Consider the following 16,192-nt stretch of genomic DNA (forward strand, 5'->3'; position numbering starts at 1 on the left):
CCTCTGCCACCAGCAGCATAAGGTCAGCTGCAATTTTGAGATACTTTCTTTTGGGGAGGATGGGACAGAGGGGGATTGGGTGCAGCTGTAGCCATCTCCTGGGTTTATGCAACAAAATTCTCTGCTCATGCTCATGATCTGTCCTCCTGTAAAGAAACCTCGTGATATAACAGAGCATCCACCCCTTTCTGCAGAAGGATGTAGTAATAATGGCTCAACATGCTCCTTTGTACCCACTGGTCTGGATCTTTTACCGACAGCTCTCTCTGCAGGGTGGTAGGCCATACCCTGAGCTAACCAAGACTTGTCTGTAGTAATTGATTTGGGGGCATATACTGGTTTACCTGACCTCCCTGGGCAAATTGTCTCCCTCCATCTTGAGTTAAACCTAAGCATGGAGCAAAAGCGGCTGCATTTGTGTAGTGATACATGAAAGCGTCTGTGAAGCATTTTAGGATCCTTCAGGAAAAATGCTAAATATCTGTTCTATAATTCAATGTATGTTAATATATTCACCACACATTTCGACTCTCCAATTGCACAGGAAAACCCAAGAAAATTGGTGCTTGCTGAAATGTTATGATGCCAAGGGATGGAAATGGTCCAGGGTCTCAGAATATTCAACAAAGTTTTGTATGGGGTGCAGTGAAAGACCACACATGCACAGAGCCTGCATGGCGTAGGATGAGGAGTGAGCTCCGCGCTCAAGCACGCTGGGTTTGACCTGCAAGTGCCAAAGCCGCAAGCTGGATGCTGTTTCACATTTCTGTGGTTGCCAAGATCCAAACCAAAGCCTGCCTCAGTCCTCATACAGCGAGGGCCTGGCCCTGCTTCGTTCCACTGCTGCTTGCTGGGCAGAGAGACAGGTTAAGCATTCTTCTTGCTTATTTTTCATTGTGTCTTCTTCTAAAAAGCTGTACCTTAGGTGCTTATATCTGCCAGCAGCTTTTTGCCTGACATGACCTCATGAGGACAGGGCTTCAGACCAGAAAGCAAGCGCACTTGCCCTCTTTTTCCATGAACACATGCCATTAATTGCTACTCTTCTGGACTGTAACATTTTTGTTCGCTGCTTGGAGCAACTCTGAGCACATAACTGCCCTCCATTGTTCACGCTCTTCAGCATACATGCGAACAAGAGAACCTACTGCTTTTCCAATGTGCTCAAACATAAAGACTCTAAGCAACATCATACGTTTAACAGACTTAGCGTTATTTTAGTATGTGCTAAATTAGGAGAGTGTTTGAAACACACTCACCTAAGTAATCAGTGCTCACACACCACCTGCTTTTACACCTTGAGAAAAAAAGAAAGCACTACTGCTGCATGTTGCACACGGGAATACTCTCCTCTGCAGTCCCCCTTCAGTTTTCTCCAAGTCCCTGGCATTTTCTCCCTGAGCATCTTTGGTTTCTCAGTGACCATTTAAGCAAGTCACTTCTGGACCCCAGCCCTTGTTTCAAACCTCCTCCTGTTTTGCTGCGGTGCTACCGATAATACATCTCAGCCTGACAGCTGGAGCACTGCTGAAGTGAACTCGAGTGCCTTAGCAGGAGGGGCAGGAGAAGCACTTTAAAGTGAAAGTATTATTCTCCAGCATTGAAGCACCCCTTCCTCCCGCCTCAAGCAACGGCAACCCTTCCATTCCTTTGGTTTCTAACAATATCTTCCTCCTGCTGCAGAGTTACAAAAGGCCCGACCTGAAAATCTGCTCTTAAAACAACTGTCAGCAGTTTTTAAAGCCCGTTAAGCAGCACACTGGAAGGAGAAGGGGAACCAACTCGCCTCGGAGGCAAACTCCAGTTCAGCTTCACTTAGCCATAGAAACTAAAATATAAAAAAAAAACCAACAAAAAAAAAACGGGTGCACATTGGTAAACCTGAGCGTTGGCATGTCACAGGATGGCAAAGCACAGGGCTTGCCAGCAGGACGCCCTCTTGCTATATAGCGAATAGAGCAAAACAGAGGGTCTCCAGTTGTTTCATGCAAGGACAGTGGGAGCTGTCAAACGCCTGCTTCGACCCTCTGTTATCTGGAGACAAGGAAGAAGAGGATGTGTCTGCTATTACAGGGCACAATGCCACCTCTAAACCAGCTGCAGTCACCTTAACTAGCTGCAAGACCAACTCAGAGAGACTCCAGGAGGTAAGACACCCACCCTTGCTCACAGCTTAGTTCTAACCCTCTGGAGATCGTGGCAGATCCTCACTTGTAAAAACACTGGCAGGTGTCACAGGAACTGGATGCAATTGCTGAAAGTCTTCGAAGACGGCACTCTCAGAAAATGTTCTACCAGCGGAAGGTGATGATGCATATCTGCAACAGGGCTGCAAAGTGTCAGTGGGAAGCAGGTATGTAAAAGCATACGCTGCATTTGTTCTGCTCTGAAGCAGAGAGAGTATCTGTACATGTGCCATCAACAATGCATCGAGAATTTATTTAATTTTAATACACTTGCCGGCAGGGATCCAGCGATAGTTCTGTGACCTTCATTTTCTCATTGCCCAAGTGTGTATTTCACAGACCAACATATTATATACCTCCAGGTAATGAAAGCACATTTATAATCTGATAAACTACTATCCCTCGCTAGGCTCAGATGACACAACTTAAGAACTCTAGTGTTACCGTTATTTTTTTTTTCAAATGGAAGATTAAACCAAGAAATCATTGTCTACTCTTTTTTTTCTCAAGCACTGTTGCACGTTGCACAGGATTCGACAAGTATGGAGTTGAGAGTTTGAAAACCCAAATTCCTGAGAAAACTAAGAAACCTGCTTAAGAAATACGGCAGGGTTACATTATAACACCTTGTTACTTTTTGATGCTACTCTCATCTTGCAATGGGCCATTCAGGATCCCATCTTTATTATCTCAGTGCCATCAACACCACATTGATTTTGCCTCTTAGTAAATGCAGAGTAATATTTAGGTGTCTTAAAGAGTTTCAAGACTGGAAAGCCATTTCAATGTTAAGAGCCTCAAGAAGCAAATCATAACATTTCAAAGAGGAGTTGTTTTTGACTCCAGTATTACTGAGCTAAATTACTTGTACCATTACAGAAAAGTAATTCTGCATATGAGAAATGAGCAGCAGTAGTTTGGTGATAAGGATAGAGAGGTATTTGTACTAACGAGGAAACGTAAGCTCCATTTTAACGCAGACTCACTGCAGCCGTAACTCTGGAGCCGTTAGCAATGTCTCCTCAGCTTTCTCCAGGGACCGACTCGGTATCACTATCACATACTTCTCCGGAGTGATGAAAGCACATTATAGGCTGATAAAAGGCAATCCAGGGTATTTCTTAAAGGCCTCCAAAGATGAGCAATTTATTAAAAAGAGCTTTTCAGGAACCTGGCAAAACCAAAACGTTCTTCATCAACACCCCACACCAAATCCATCTTCCCTTAAATAAATTCCTAGAGCCAGTGTTACAAAGTTGCTCTTCCCTAATTGCTGCTGTTTCGAATTTGCAAATTACAAGTGGTAATGCCTCTTCACTTGTCAGCAAAGATTTATCAACCCGATCCTGTGTCAAAAGGTCACACCAGTAAATACAAGTGCACTTCCTAGCAAGCGGTTTGAGCAGGAACTCCTCCTCTCCGCCTGAGCTGTCCCATCTATCACAGTGCACAAAATCAGGATGACATAACACGTAATAAAGTAGCCTAAATAATTAAAAACAAAACTATAATTATCAAAGTAAAAGAACAAAGCAGCTCTGAGATGTAACAAGCCTTGCTTTTCTTTATCCTCCGTTCACTTACTCACAACAGGTCTCTCAGGCACTACTGTGAATTAGAGTAATGAAGAGATGCTCCAGGGTTTGGTTAAAGGCTACTGCATCCAGCTGTGCATCCTTCATTAGAACAAAAAGAAACCACCAGAAAGCTGAGGGTCTGATTCTCACTTACCATTTTAAACCACTCTGGCAGTGTAAATGTGAGAATAAATTATACCCACATCTCCTCTAACAGCGGCGTAAATGAGCTGTAATGTAAACGACGATCCAGCTGAAGATTTCAAGTTAAGAACTAAAGGAAACATGGAGGCCAGATGTTTTGTTGTCTCGTGTCTTGTGCAAAAGCTGCTTTCCACGTGCGGTGGAGTTGTTCACCTCTCCTTTGAACAGCACCTGGGAACTGCAGCATCACGCGAGACACAGTAAAAGCTAGGCACAGAAATGCCCAATAAATGAACCATCCAAAACCTCCTTCTACTGTGTCTGCACGTTCACTGATATAACAATCTCCCTCCCAGCCCACCTGATGTCATAAAGCTCTCTGATTCACCCACACAGCTGTGAAAAGCTTAAGCCAAGCCCCTTCATGTGAAATCAGGTGAAAGCAGCTAAATCAGCCAAGTCAAGTGAAATAACCAGGCCTCACGTTATGTGAAAGGAACCTGCTCCTTACTGGTGTATCTTTTTTCAACGCGGGTCACACCACTTGATTTCAGGCAAATTATTCCTTTGGCTTCACAAGGGACTCTGCAGATTGAGTGGTATCTCCAGTCCTTTGCACTGACCGGGGTCACCACACGACAATTCATCCCTTGTAGCAATGTGTCATCCTCAAAAGCCCCAAACAAGAGGTGACCTTACAACGATGGACTGACAGGGATGCAGGAGACCAGGGTAGAAGGCTGGCACAAGCACCTTGCCCTGATGCCTTCCCACCGGTGCTCGTTCCAGAACCTGTCTGAACTTGACTGCAGTGCTAACATCAGTTTTTCCATTTTGTTATTTTTTTAAAACACATAAAACTAAAAATATAAGATGTACCTGTGCATCTCAAACACAACATGCCCTGACAGCAGCATGGCAAGTTCAAGTCATCCTGTGATTTATTGACTCTGGGATGTCTCCCCTCTGTCTGGGTCAGGACATCCTACTCCAAAAATCAGTTATCCATACACTAGACCCAGTCCTACAGCCTGTAAAGCATTATTGTCCTTTTCCTCCAAAAATTTTGAGGGATTCTACTTCACCACTGATACTCCAGAATATATCATCTGAGTCTGTTATAGTAGACTGTGAGCAGAAAAATGTCAAAATACATGTTCCAGGATTATACTATCAAACTGGATTGGGTGGGGACAAAATATTTTGGTACAAAAAGATTTTAGAAGTTCATCTTTTAAATTACACTGTGGTGCTGAAAGCAAGTGGCACTCAGCATTTCAGTCAAAGCCTAATTCATTTTTACTCTGACTCAAAATAAGAAAACAGCACATTAATCCCAAATCCTGTAAACAGAGGCATGTAAACACTCTCTACCGTCTTCCTCACCCATGCTGTGGAGGGTTGGCCCGTGTTTTCAAAGCCTGTGTGAAAGCAGATGGTAGCTACCTAATTCGGATTTGATGCAGTCTGCTGCTGGTGGGGAGAAAAAATCTTGACTGCCTCTCCTACAAATGTAAAACCTGGGAAGTTCAACCCACTTCTTAGTTTTGTTAGATGTTTTGTAACAGTTTTGCCAACAGACACAGCTATGCTCAGGGAGAACACATGCTGCTTGTTCTCAGCCTTAACTCAACATCGAAAAAACCCTCAGATAATTCTGGGAATGGTTAGTTGTCTACTTGCTTAGCTCTTATTCTTAGTCTGGCTTTGCAACCTCCACACGCACCACTGACAACAACGTGATACAGATAGACTGATCCAGCTTATCTAGCTCATTTTTTATCATAGCATCTAAGATCTTACGGAAAATATGCATTACAGGTAAATGCTTTCTCTCTCAAAAGAAACACACTGGTGGCCTGCTGATGAACTCACTCCAGTTTGTTAAGATTTTCCTGTATTATGGGGCAGAAAACTAGATGCAGAATTTCACGTGTGCCGAGCAAAGGGGGGCAAGTCACTTCCCGCTGTCTACTGGCTGTGCTCATGTTTAAAGAGCCTGGGATGCTGGTGGCTTTCCCTGCTGCCAGCCAGCATCCAAGGGCACAACCCCCAAGTCCTTTTCAGCAAGCTGCTCCCCAGCCAGCTTATCCCCAGCCTGGATAGTTGCAAAGGGTTCTCCATCGCAAGTGCAGGACTTTGCATTTGTCCTTTCCAAATTTCATGAGCTTCCTGTTGGCCTATTCCCCCAGCCTGTCCAGGACCCTCTGAACAGCAGCCCTGCCCTCCAGTATACATAATCTGCGCCATCTCCAAACTTGATCAGTATATTCAATCAGGTTTACATAGACGCTAACAGGACAGGTCCCAAGATAGAACCTGTGGTGCTCCACTGGTACACAGTCCTCCAGGTAGAGTATGACCCTCTGAGCCAGACCAGCCAACCAATTTTTTACTGTTTAGTTGTCCACTCATCCTCACTGTAACATCCCAGACTGGATATGGGGATACCGTGGCAGACAGTGTCGAAAGTTACAGTAGAGGTAAACAGCATCCACTGTTCTCCCCTCACCCACAAATCCAGTCATGTTAACCTAGAAGACAATCAGGTTGGTCAGACATGATTTGCCCTTGGTAAATCCATGCTGACTGTTCCCAACCTCTTTCTTTTCCTGCACATGCCCAGAAATTTGTTCCAAGAGGACTCACTCCGTGATCTCCCTAGTGACCGAAGAGGATCTGACTGGCCTGTAGCTCCCTGGGTCATCCTTGTGGTCTTAAGGAAGACGGGTGCAATATTTGGCTTTCTCCCATCATTGAGGGCCTCCCCCAATCTTCATGAACTTTCAGAGAAAACAGAGAGTGGCCTTGCTTTAATGTCAGCCACCTCTCTCAGCACCCACAGATGGAGCCCGTCAGGTCTCACAGACTTGCAAGTAATCCCTGACTCAACATTTATCTGCTGCTGATGTTCCTCTGTGTCTCAAACCCCTTCGCTAATCACAGAGGCTTGGGAGAGCTTGCTGGTAAAAACAAAAGCAAAGGCGGCACTGAGGATCTCAGCCTTATCTGTGTCCACTGGAGCTAAATCATGCGCCCCATTCAGCAACAGGCCACAACGCAAGAATAGACGATCATAGAATCATTTAGGTTGGAAAAGACCTTTAAGATCATTGAGTCCAACTGTAAACCTAACACTGCCAAGTCTACCAATAAGCCATGTCCCTAAGTGACACATCTACACATCTTTTAAATACGTCTTGCTGCCCTTGACATCCCCTTGCAAGCATCAACTCTAGGTGAGTGCTGGCTTTCCTAACACAAACCCTACATGCCTGAACGTCCTGTGTACTGATTTTTTGCATATTGAAAGCAGAATGAAACACGATTCCCTGTTGTACCTCTAGCAGAGGTCATAACATGATGCCTCAAAGTGAAAAACATCTTCGACCCCCCTCAAAACTCAAGGATTTGATAGTTTTTCTCTCCAAGAGATGAAAAACTGGTTAACACTACTAGTGATTAGTTAAGGCCCTTCACAGCAGCCTGTAAATAACCCTGGCTTGACACAAATGCCACTCGTCACAAAGCTTCAATGTCCTTCTTCAAAACTGGGCAATTTTATTTGACTGGGTTTCTCTGTGCAGGAATGAATTTTGGAGGTTGATTCTATGTGATACAATCAGGATGTTTTAGTTCCTGGAGAGAAGATGACACTTCTCCTCCTACCCACAGCTATAAACTTCAGAAGCGTGACACAGATTTCCTACAAACCTACAAATGTTTGCTTCACTGTTTCAGCAGCCTCAAAGTGCAATAACTGTATTTAAAAAAAAAAAAAGTATTCACTAACCTGAAGTTACAACATTTCTGTGATCCCTGACGTTTTATAAACATTAAATGAAGCTTTCAATGAGCACATTCATATTCTCACTAGCACGGAGCTGCCTTGCTTTGGTTTTCTCTCCTGGGGAGAAATGCAGCTCTGAATCCTCCCATGACTAATTGAAAGAGTAAAAGCAGAAACTGGACAATCAGCTGATGAGTCGGGTTTAGCTGGGAACTTTAGTGGAATACCAAGAAAGGTACCAAGACAAGAGACTAGAAAGCTCTACTTGTCATTCCTTTTCTTCATAAAACCATTTACTTATGTTCCTGCAATACTCTTCCCTGACCCCATTCCAAACAATGTTTTTCAATATTTGGGCTTGTAATCTCCTCCTATTATTGCTACCCTCAACACTTCACCATGTGTGTGCTAACCACAACACGTGGGGGATGAGGTGATATGGGAAGACTCTTCAGATAAACAAATGCTAAGAATAAAACCTATCCCCAAACTCTGAAGTTACTCAGTATCAAAGGTGTTTGTTTTTTTTTTATTTTAACATTAAGTTCCTCATAAACTGTCACTATTTACCTTCAAGACTTTAATGGAATTAAAGAAGGAAGAAAATGATTGAGGGAGCCTGCACTTCTTCCCCTTGGAGAACTGTAAATCCCAAATGGCTCTAATCCTAACCCTAATTTGGGTCCCAGGTCAATCTCTTTTCATACATCTCTTCAACAAGTGACATAGTACATTCATTGCTGGCAACACACTTACATTGAAGTATATTAGACCAGTGGCCCACCTTGGCTAATGTCCTGCCTTTGTAAAGGACCAAAATTATTCAGGAGATGGGAAAGGGACCAGTGCATCAAGCCACTCCTGCTTTCCTCTGTGGAGGAGAATTACTAGAAACTGCCAGCAGGCTGGAAGAGGAGCTGGAGGAATTTGTTACTGACTTGCTCCTGTACTAAAGGCAAAGTCACAAAGCCTTTTTAACCCATTTAGAACCATCAAATCACATAAAGACTTCTCCTCTGCAATTACTTGATATAGTCCTCGGTGAGCAGAACAAGAACATCCTTTCTCAAGTGATGCAAGGTTTTGCATTTTCCACCTGCTCCGTCATGGAAAAGCTTCTGTGGCTAAACTTCACCCGAGTCTGCTGCTGCTGACAAAGCAGTGCTGTTGTACTACAGCCTCATTCACTGCCTCTTGTCCTAGATCAGGAACTTTGGGGGCAGGATCTAAGTCAGCAGCTAGCGCACATGGGCCGTGCCAACCTTTAATCGAGGAAGGGTGCTACCAGGTGATGCTGCACCGGTGCCAAACCTCGCTCTGCCAAAACCACTCTGGAGACCGTCTACAGCATTAACAGCACTGAAAGAGCTGAACCAGGGTCTGTTTTCTCCTTTAGAGATGGCATAGCTCTTTCCTTGGTTTCTATGTCACCACTTCAGGGACTGTCACTAGATGCTGGACTGATGCCCACCCTCAGGGTCCATCCAAGTGTAACAGTTCAGTCCCTGGCAAACCAAACCTGTATTAAACCCAGAGCAATGCTGTCACTGCACACACCATGGGCTTGAAATTATGTGCCAGGTCTTGACCCATCGGGTCATCTCTTAGATGGTATCAAGATCAGGGGCTGAGTTTTAATGTCCTGGAGCCAAGAGAGAGACTACCCTCTGTCTCTTAACAGTGTAATTTCACAGAATACATCTCTCCAGAAGTACTCTTGCTCACTTTACAGGTTAGATGTGGTTTCACAAGATTTATTTTCATGAAATGAGATTTTTTCATCCTCCTTTTAATAAATCATCTGATCTCACAGTATACTTCAGCTATAATATTAACTGTACAAATTCACATGTACCCAGGCAGAAATGTTAAACAGGGAACGCTCAAGAAGTAGAGAACAATGTACAAGCAACTATGAGGGGATACAGACAGATGCTAGGTTTAAGAGCATCTTGCATAGAACAGAAGATAGGCACGTGCAACCATCTTTCACTAATCATGAAAAAACTTTGGGAAACAAATAAATCAAATGGATAATTAAGAAGGGACCGTTTCTGAAACACAACTGATAATTCAGCTGCATAAAATCTGGAGAAAGTTTTAGTCTTAACATCTCCTTCAACAAAGCCTGCCACTTTCAGCCTCTGCCATGTTGTTGCTACCTTTCACCTGGCAGCAATGAAAACTTTGCTTGAAATGACTGTAAAAACATGCAAGCTACTTCCCCCACTGCTGCTCACAGAACTGCACTCGTGCTAGACCAAAGGCAACAGTCACAAGCAATGTAACTTAATGCAAAGATGAACAGCCTTTCAATCCTGGACCTAGAAGCCTTAGGTTTGCTCTTAGGTTTTTCAGAAAGAAGGAAAAATTAAGAATATTGGGGAAGAAACTCCTCTTGCACTAAAGTAGAGCCCAAAGGGAAAGCGCACTACTTGGACACGGTGCTTTCCTCCTAAGCATAGATCAAGTCCTCAAATCTTTTAAAGCAAAGCCTCTCCAGGCTTACCCTATTTCCAGTATATTGATCCCAAGTACACAAAAATCAGCAGCCGTAATTATTACGGGTTTTGGAAGCAGACGTCTTCTTGTAACTTGGACAGAACTTACACATCAGTGAGCAGTAGGTGAGATATTATTGTACCGCTGACTACTTGGCCTAAATAGTAGTAAGTCTGTGTGTGTCTATAGCAAAACGGTGAAAACCACAGTCGTCTACTAAGAATGCAATCTACTGCCTCAGAAAGCAGTTTTGGCCAGATCTTAATGCTGTGGAAATTACATTTGTTTCAGCAATCAAATCTCCCTCTCATTACCTCACTGCTACTCGGCTTTTGATATAATTGACATGATCACTTGTAATGGTTAGGAAAGTTTTGATTTTAGAACAGCCAATCTTGCCCTCTTTTTCTGTAGTACTTTAGACTCATCCATTTATACAATCAGATTTTTTTCCATATTACTTTCTAGAAAAATAAATTCAAAATAGTTCCAATTTCCCAATAATTAAGAATATAAATAGAGTGAAAGTCACAAAAAGTGTTTCTAAAAGGACAAAACTTCTTGCTTTTTCACCTGAGAGGATCAGCCTTCCTGATTATTTCCATCTGCAGAAGAGCTTGTCCCCAACGTAGTGACAGAGCACTACAGGCCCCTCTGAATGCTCTCATTAACACCTGGCTGTCCCTGCCACCCTGCAGGGAAGTCCTGCAGTTCTCCCCTCTTGAGCATGGGTCAGGGACATGACAGCCCAGGTTGTGTCCCATCCTGCTGGCCAGACTGCATTCTGGCCTCCAGAAACCCTTCTTGCTGATAAAACTACTTTTATAGAAGTATTTCTCCTAGTGGTGAGAACAAGGCTGCTTGTTATAAAATCCTGTCCCACTAACAAACAGTTCTGGCATAAAGCTTTATCATCCTCTGCCAGCAACTGAGGCAGATAAAACTTTTCATAGAATCACAGAATGGTTTGGGTTGGAAGGGACCTTCAAAGGTCATCTAGTCCAACGCCCTGCCATGAGCAGGGACATCTTCAGCTAGGTCAGGTTGCTCAGAGCCCCGTCCAACCTGACCCTGAATGTTTTCGGGGATGGGGCATTGACCACCTCTCTGGGCAACCTGGGCCAATGTCTCACCACCCTCGTTATAAAAAATTTCTTCCTTGTATCTACTCTCCTTATACCCTTAGCTCTTTTGTGTCCCAGGTCCTCTCTGCACAAACTCCTCTTCCCTTGAACAGGGACTCTCTTACTCCTACAGGAGTTATGCATTCTTCTGCGCTTGCAGGCTTACTCCTGTGCTGCTCAAAACCAGGCTAGCTGAAGAGACAAGAACAAATTTTAAAACAAAAGAACCTAAAGCTTATACGTCTGGTATTTCCTCTTAACACCTCTTCAAGCATTCACTGTTCATTGAGCCTTTCATTTCCTTCTCAAATAACCTCCCACTGAGTTAAACCAACACAATCGAACAAAATCTCAGTAACCAGGCCAACATACAGAGCTCGCATATATCTACAAAACACTTCGAGATCTACCACACACCCTGCCGTAGCGCCATGCTCTGCGATGCCTTGGATGTTGTGCATCTGAGCTAGCATCAGCAGCGGCTGCAGGGGGAAAACCAGAGCCCTGGACTCAGATTATGGCATCGCTTCTGCCAAAGACTTACTTGTAAAAGAGCAATGCTCCTCTGAGATGGCCAGATCTATGAGCAGAGGGGGTGATGAGGTGCAGTACATCACGGATTGGTATCTCCTGGTGAACTCACTCATGGACTCTCCAACAAAACACGTGGCAGCTTTTACTCCATGGGGAACGTTGACAGGTTTTTCTCTCCCCTCCACTTTCATGGACTTCAAAACAATTTGGTATCTTTAAAATCTACACTGAAAAATCTGATTGAAATTGGTCAAATTCAAAAGTTACTACAGGGACTGCCTCTGCATCTCCTGCACACATGTCAATCATCACAATAAGCATCAACTAATTTCAAAAAAAGACTAATGATCATGTGCTTTATGCACATGCTATGCTATTTCATGATTTGGAAGCATTTTCCTTGAAAAAATGTAATAGCACATCAAGAAAGGAAGCTAAAGATCACTACGGAAAATGCTAATCAGGTTTTCTCCTAAGTTTTTTAAGAAGTAACATAAATGCAACCACTATTTCTTCTAAATATTAGTCACCCTGTTCTGCAGACATTTGCAGAAAACTAAATAAAACTGGCAAGGACTAGCCATACTTCTCTCCCTGTACTGGAAGAAAATCTGGGTGTACTAAAGCTTTCACAACAGCAGGGTGACACTGTCACAGCAGTGACAAAGCTCCCACCAGCTCTCACCAGCGTGCTGAGTTCATTTTACACTGCAGCTAACTTTATACATCTTTTTATTTCACTTAACCACAACACCCTCTTCTTCTGGCCCCTCTGCCACATTCCTCAGTATAGACACTGTCTGGACTTTCACAGTCCAGCTCCCCCACCGCACCACACCTTGGTCTCAGCTCTGCAGTGCATCCTTCCCCAAAGCTCCAACTTGTGCATACTTACTTGACCATTTACCTCCTCAGGAACACGATACCTTCAAAGTGCTTATTTTAAGTGGCTCAGAAGCTGTTCAGATCTATGCAAAACAGCAAGTCAACTGTCTGCCACTCCCTGCTTCAGTTTCTGCACCAAACTGGGGCATCCTTGGGATCTGCGAAAGGAGCATTGAAGACCCCAGCCCTTCCTTCACACTCCTCCTGGCCTCCATCCTTCTCCTGCACTGCCAACTTACTTAAAATCTCACATGGTCAAAGAGGACACCTGTATCACGAGAGCATAGCCTTCTTTCCCCTCCTGTGGTCTTCACGTGGCAAAAGTTAAACATGCAAATTTTTGTTTCTTTCTGGTGAAAACTCCTCCGCTTGACATGCTAAGCGCAAAACACTGAAGTTGGAGAAAACTATTTATGCCTGAAGAACAGGTATACCCTCTCTGGAAGGGATGTGATATGAGCCTGATCCCCTCTCCACAGGGATGTTCAATGGTGCAGCACTCTCTTAAGATTACTCTCTTAAGTGTACAGAGACACCCTGAGTAACCCTGCGTCAGTCAACACCATCCTTGGAAACGCAATGAGCAGACTATTTTCTCCCAGCACATCAAAACCACATGCAAAACCAGGTACAATTCCAAAACACTACTGCAGGTATCCACTGCAGAAAATTGTAAGTGAAAAAAATACTAAATCCAAGCTAAACCAGTTACGATGAGACCCAGCTCCTGTTCTACCGACATAACAATTTCATATTCTGGCTGCAAGGTATGCTAGTCTATGGGCTCTGGACTCTGCCAAGGCAACACATGGATATCATGGGGACCCTAACAACGGCTGACAGCAGATGCTTTCCTTTTATTCTCTGCCAGGTCTCCTGCGTGCCAGAATATTCAACAGTCTCTATGCCCACCCCTGAGGAAATACCCCCAGCTCTGCCTTACCCTAATTGATGGGCGAAGTCAATTTGCAGAACACCAATGGAGAGAAAGCAGCAGCCCAGGTTACACCAAACCAGCACAGGTGCTTTTTATTTCCAGGGTTTAGATGTTCTGAAGTCATACCTAATGGCTGCTGAGCAAAACCTGCAGAGTCTGGCATTACGAGCTGCATTTCTGCTTTCTCAGAAAGCCAGCAGTTAATGGCATTCAGACTGAATCTAGAATCATGAAAATATCTTTATTAAGCATGTCAGAAAACGTAGCAAAATGCTGTGTTGAACAATTGGCCGTAGCAATGCTACTCAGTTCTGCAAAGTGAGTCTGTATCACATCTGATGTGTTACATAAAATATATGTCAGCATTTTCCTGGCAATAACAATACAGCAGTTTCTGAAAACCTTAACACACTGCAAATAAAGTATTTGCAATGCACTTGGAATTGTGGTCACTGTGCAGCTTAACACACTCAGCCGTATACTCACGTCTCAATCGCCTTAGAAGAGCGCTGAATAAGCTCACCTTTTGAAGGTGTATACAGTGTTGAGTCTTAGGTGGTCTTATATATTTCAGGTATGAAAGAAACATATTTTTATTTAGCTCTATCTATGCATTCCTGCATATAGGCATATGCCTCTAGGAAAAAAAACAGGAGATGAAAGCAAGGAAGGAAGGCCAGTGTAAGGAAGGAGACACAGGCAACAAAGTTTTTCATGAGGCTTGAAAATTGCTGGATTAGTCAAGCCGAGAAAGAAATCAGAAAGATTAAGAAAAAGATGGATGGTTCATATAAGGACAGGAGGGAAAACACTATAGCAAGGGGATGGGGAAATGAAAAACAAACAAACAAGCAAGCAAGCAAGCAAAGAAGGACTGATTTTAAACGAGAGATAGTATTGCCTGGGGTCAGAAAAGAGTACCAGAGAACGTACCCTTAAGAGTTCATCAAGAGTGTGGTTTCTGCCTGGAAATCTCTTCAGTTGGAGCTCTTGTTGCTGTCTGTTTATGAGGCTTTTTGAATCCACCCGCTGCTGTCTGCTGGGCCCACGCACCCACCAGCAACACATCTCCACAGCACGCTTTCACCAAACAGAAGCTGCTTTCAGCACTTAGGTGGATGGAGAAACCCCCCAACTTAACCCAAGCACAGACCAACAGAGGTGGCCTCCTGTGACTTCTCGTGACCCGACCCTACCAGACAAGTTCCAGTTAACATCAGTGCTCCCATTGACTCCAACGGGGCCAGGATTTCACCTCCTGCCACTTCAGGGTCTGAGCTGCACCGGCTCATCCTGAACCCCACAGAGGTGCTGACACCTCACTGCTGAGCTCTGAGCAGAAACCTCCTCCCCCATACACACGTCCCCATCCAGCCTCACTTGTCTCACAGCCCAAAGGCTTCTGCTACCTGTCAGCCCAATGCCCAACTGCAAGAATTTCCAACTTTTCACACCATGATATCTTAGGACCATCACGTACACAGGGCTGGGCTGGAGCAACTGGAAAAGAGCGAGCTGTGTGCTGGATACACCCAGTCCCGTGATGCTCATGCCCAGTAGCACCGTCAAGAGCAGGACTGGGGTGGTGGCTGTGCCGTGTTTCAGCTACCTTTGAAGAGATGGACGCCAGCAGAAACAAAGCACTGGGGTTTCTGTGAGTGCAGTCATCCCAGGAGAGCACTTCTGAAAGGTTTAGGAAGCCTTTTGATTAGAAGGGAAATTGGAAATCCTAGCTACAGATCTTAGCACATAATAGGCAAAAACCTGCTGTCACCAAAACTACCTGTTTAATTTTTTCATAGCTCTACCAGAAAATGAGTTACACAGAAAACCAGATTAAGGAGAAGGAAGAATAGAAAGGGCTGTTGGCATGGTCTCACTATCACCTCCACGGACGCTCCCTGCTTCAGGTAATTCTACCTTTGTCTAAGCTTACCACAAAGAAACCGCCACGCTTACCTGTTTTGACTGATGACATGACTGGGTTCTGATTTTGATGCATCTCAACACCTACCAAGGCTCCTGATCTTACAAGTAGTGCAAGGTGCCTCTCCCACCCTTTCCAGTTCTGCTTCTTCCTCGAAAAACTGCATCAGACAAGGACTTAGCCCTAAACCCAACAGCTTAAATTAGTTGGTCCTCCCAGTGAAGGATGATATCCACACATATTTGGTGGTGGAGAGGTTGAACATCAATAGTAATCCTTTGCTATTGCTATAAAAAAAAGACAAAAACAAGTAAGTAGAAAGCTGGACCGGTTTTGAGCCAGAACTGAGTGGCTGACCCTTCTCCCCAGGTCCTCCATCTGCAAGGCTGTGCAGCATGGGGGACAGCACCCACACCACAGAGAAGCTGACAAGTTAATAACTCATCTTGTGCAAAGGGAAGAACGGTTTCCAGGCCTGTCTGTAGCATCCTGGGTAGAGACCCAGCTCATCCTGGGACCTGGTGGACCAGGTGAAGACAGCAATGGGCTCTAGAGGCAGAGAAAAAAGGCCTGAGGAGGCAAAGCT

At 44.3% G+C, this 16,192-nt stretch overlaps 1 protein-coding gene across 1 annotated transcript in view; it reads right to left on the reverse strand.

Annotated features, from left to right (window-relative positions):
* The window catches only part of XKR6 (XK related 6), a 185,053-nt gene that overhangs the window by 144,892 nt on the left and 23,969 nt on the right, over positions 1-16,192 (reverse strand). The window lies entirely within an intron of this gene.

The sequence above is a fragment of the Harpia harpyja genome, chromosome 15 (assembly GCF_026419915.1).
Source record: "Harpia harpyja isolate bHarHar1 chromosome 15, bHarHar1 primary haplotype, whole genome shotgun sequence".
Taxonomy (NCBI): Eukaryota; Metazoa; Chordata; class Aves; order Accipitriformes; family Accipitridae; genus Harpia; species Harpia harpyja.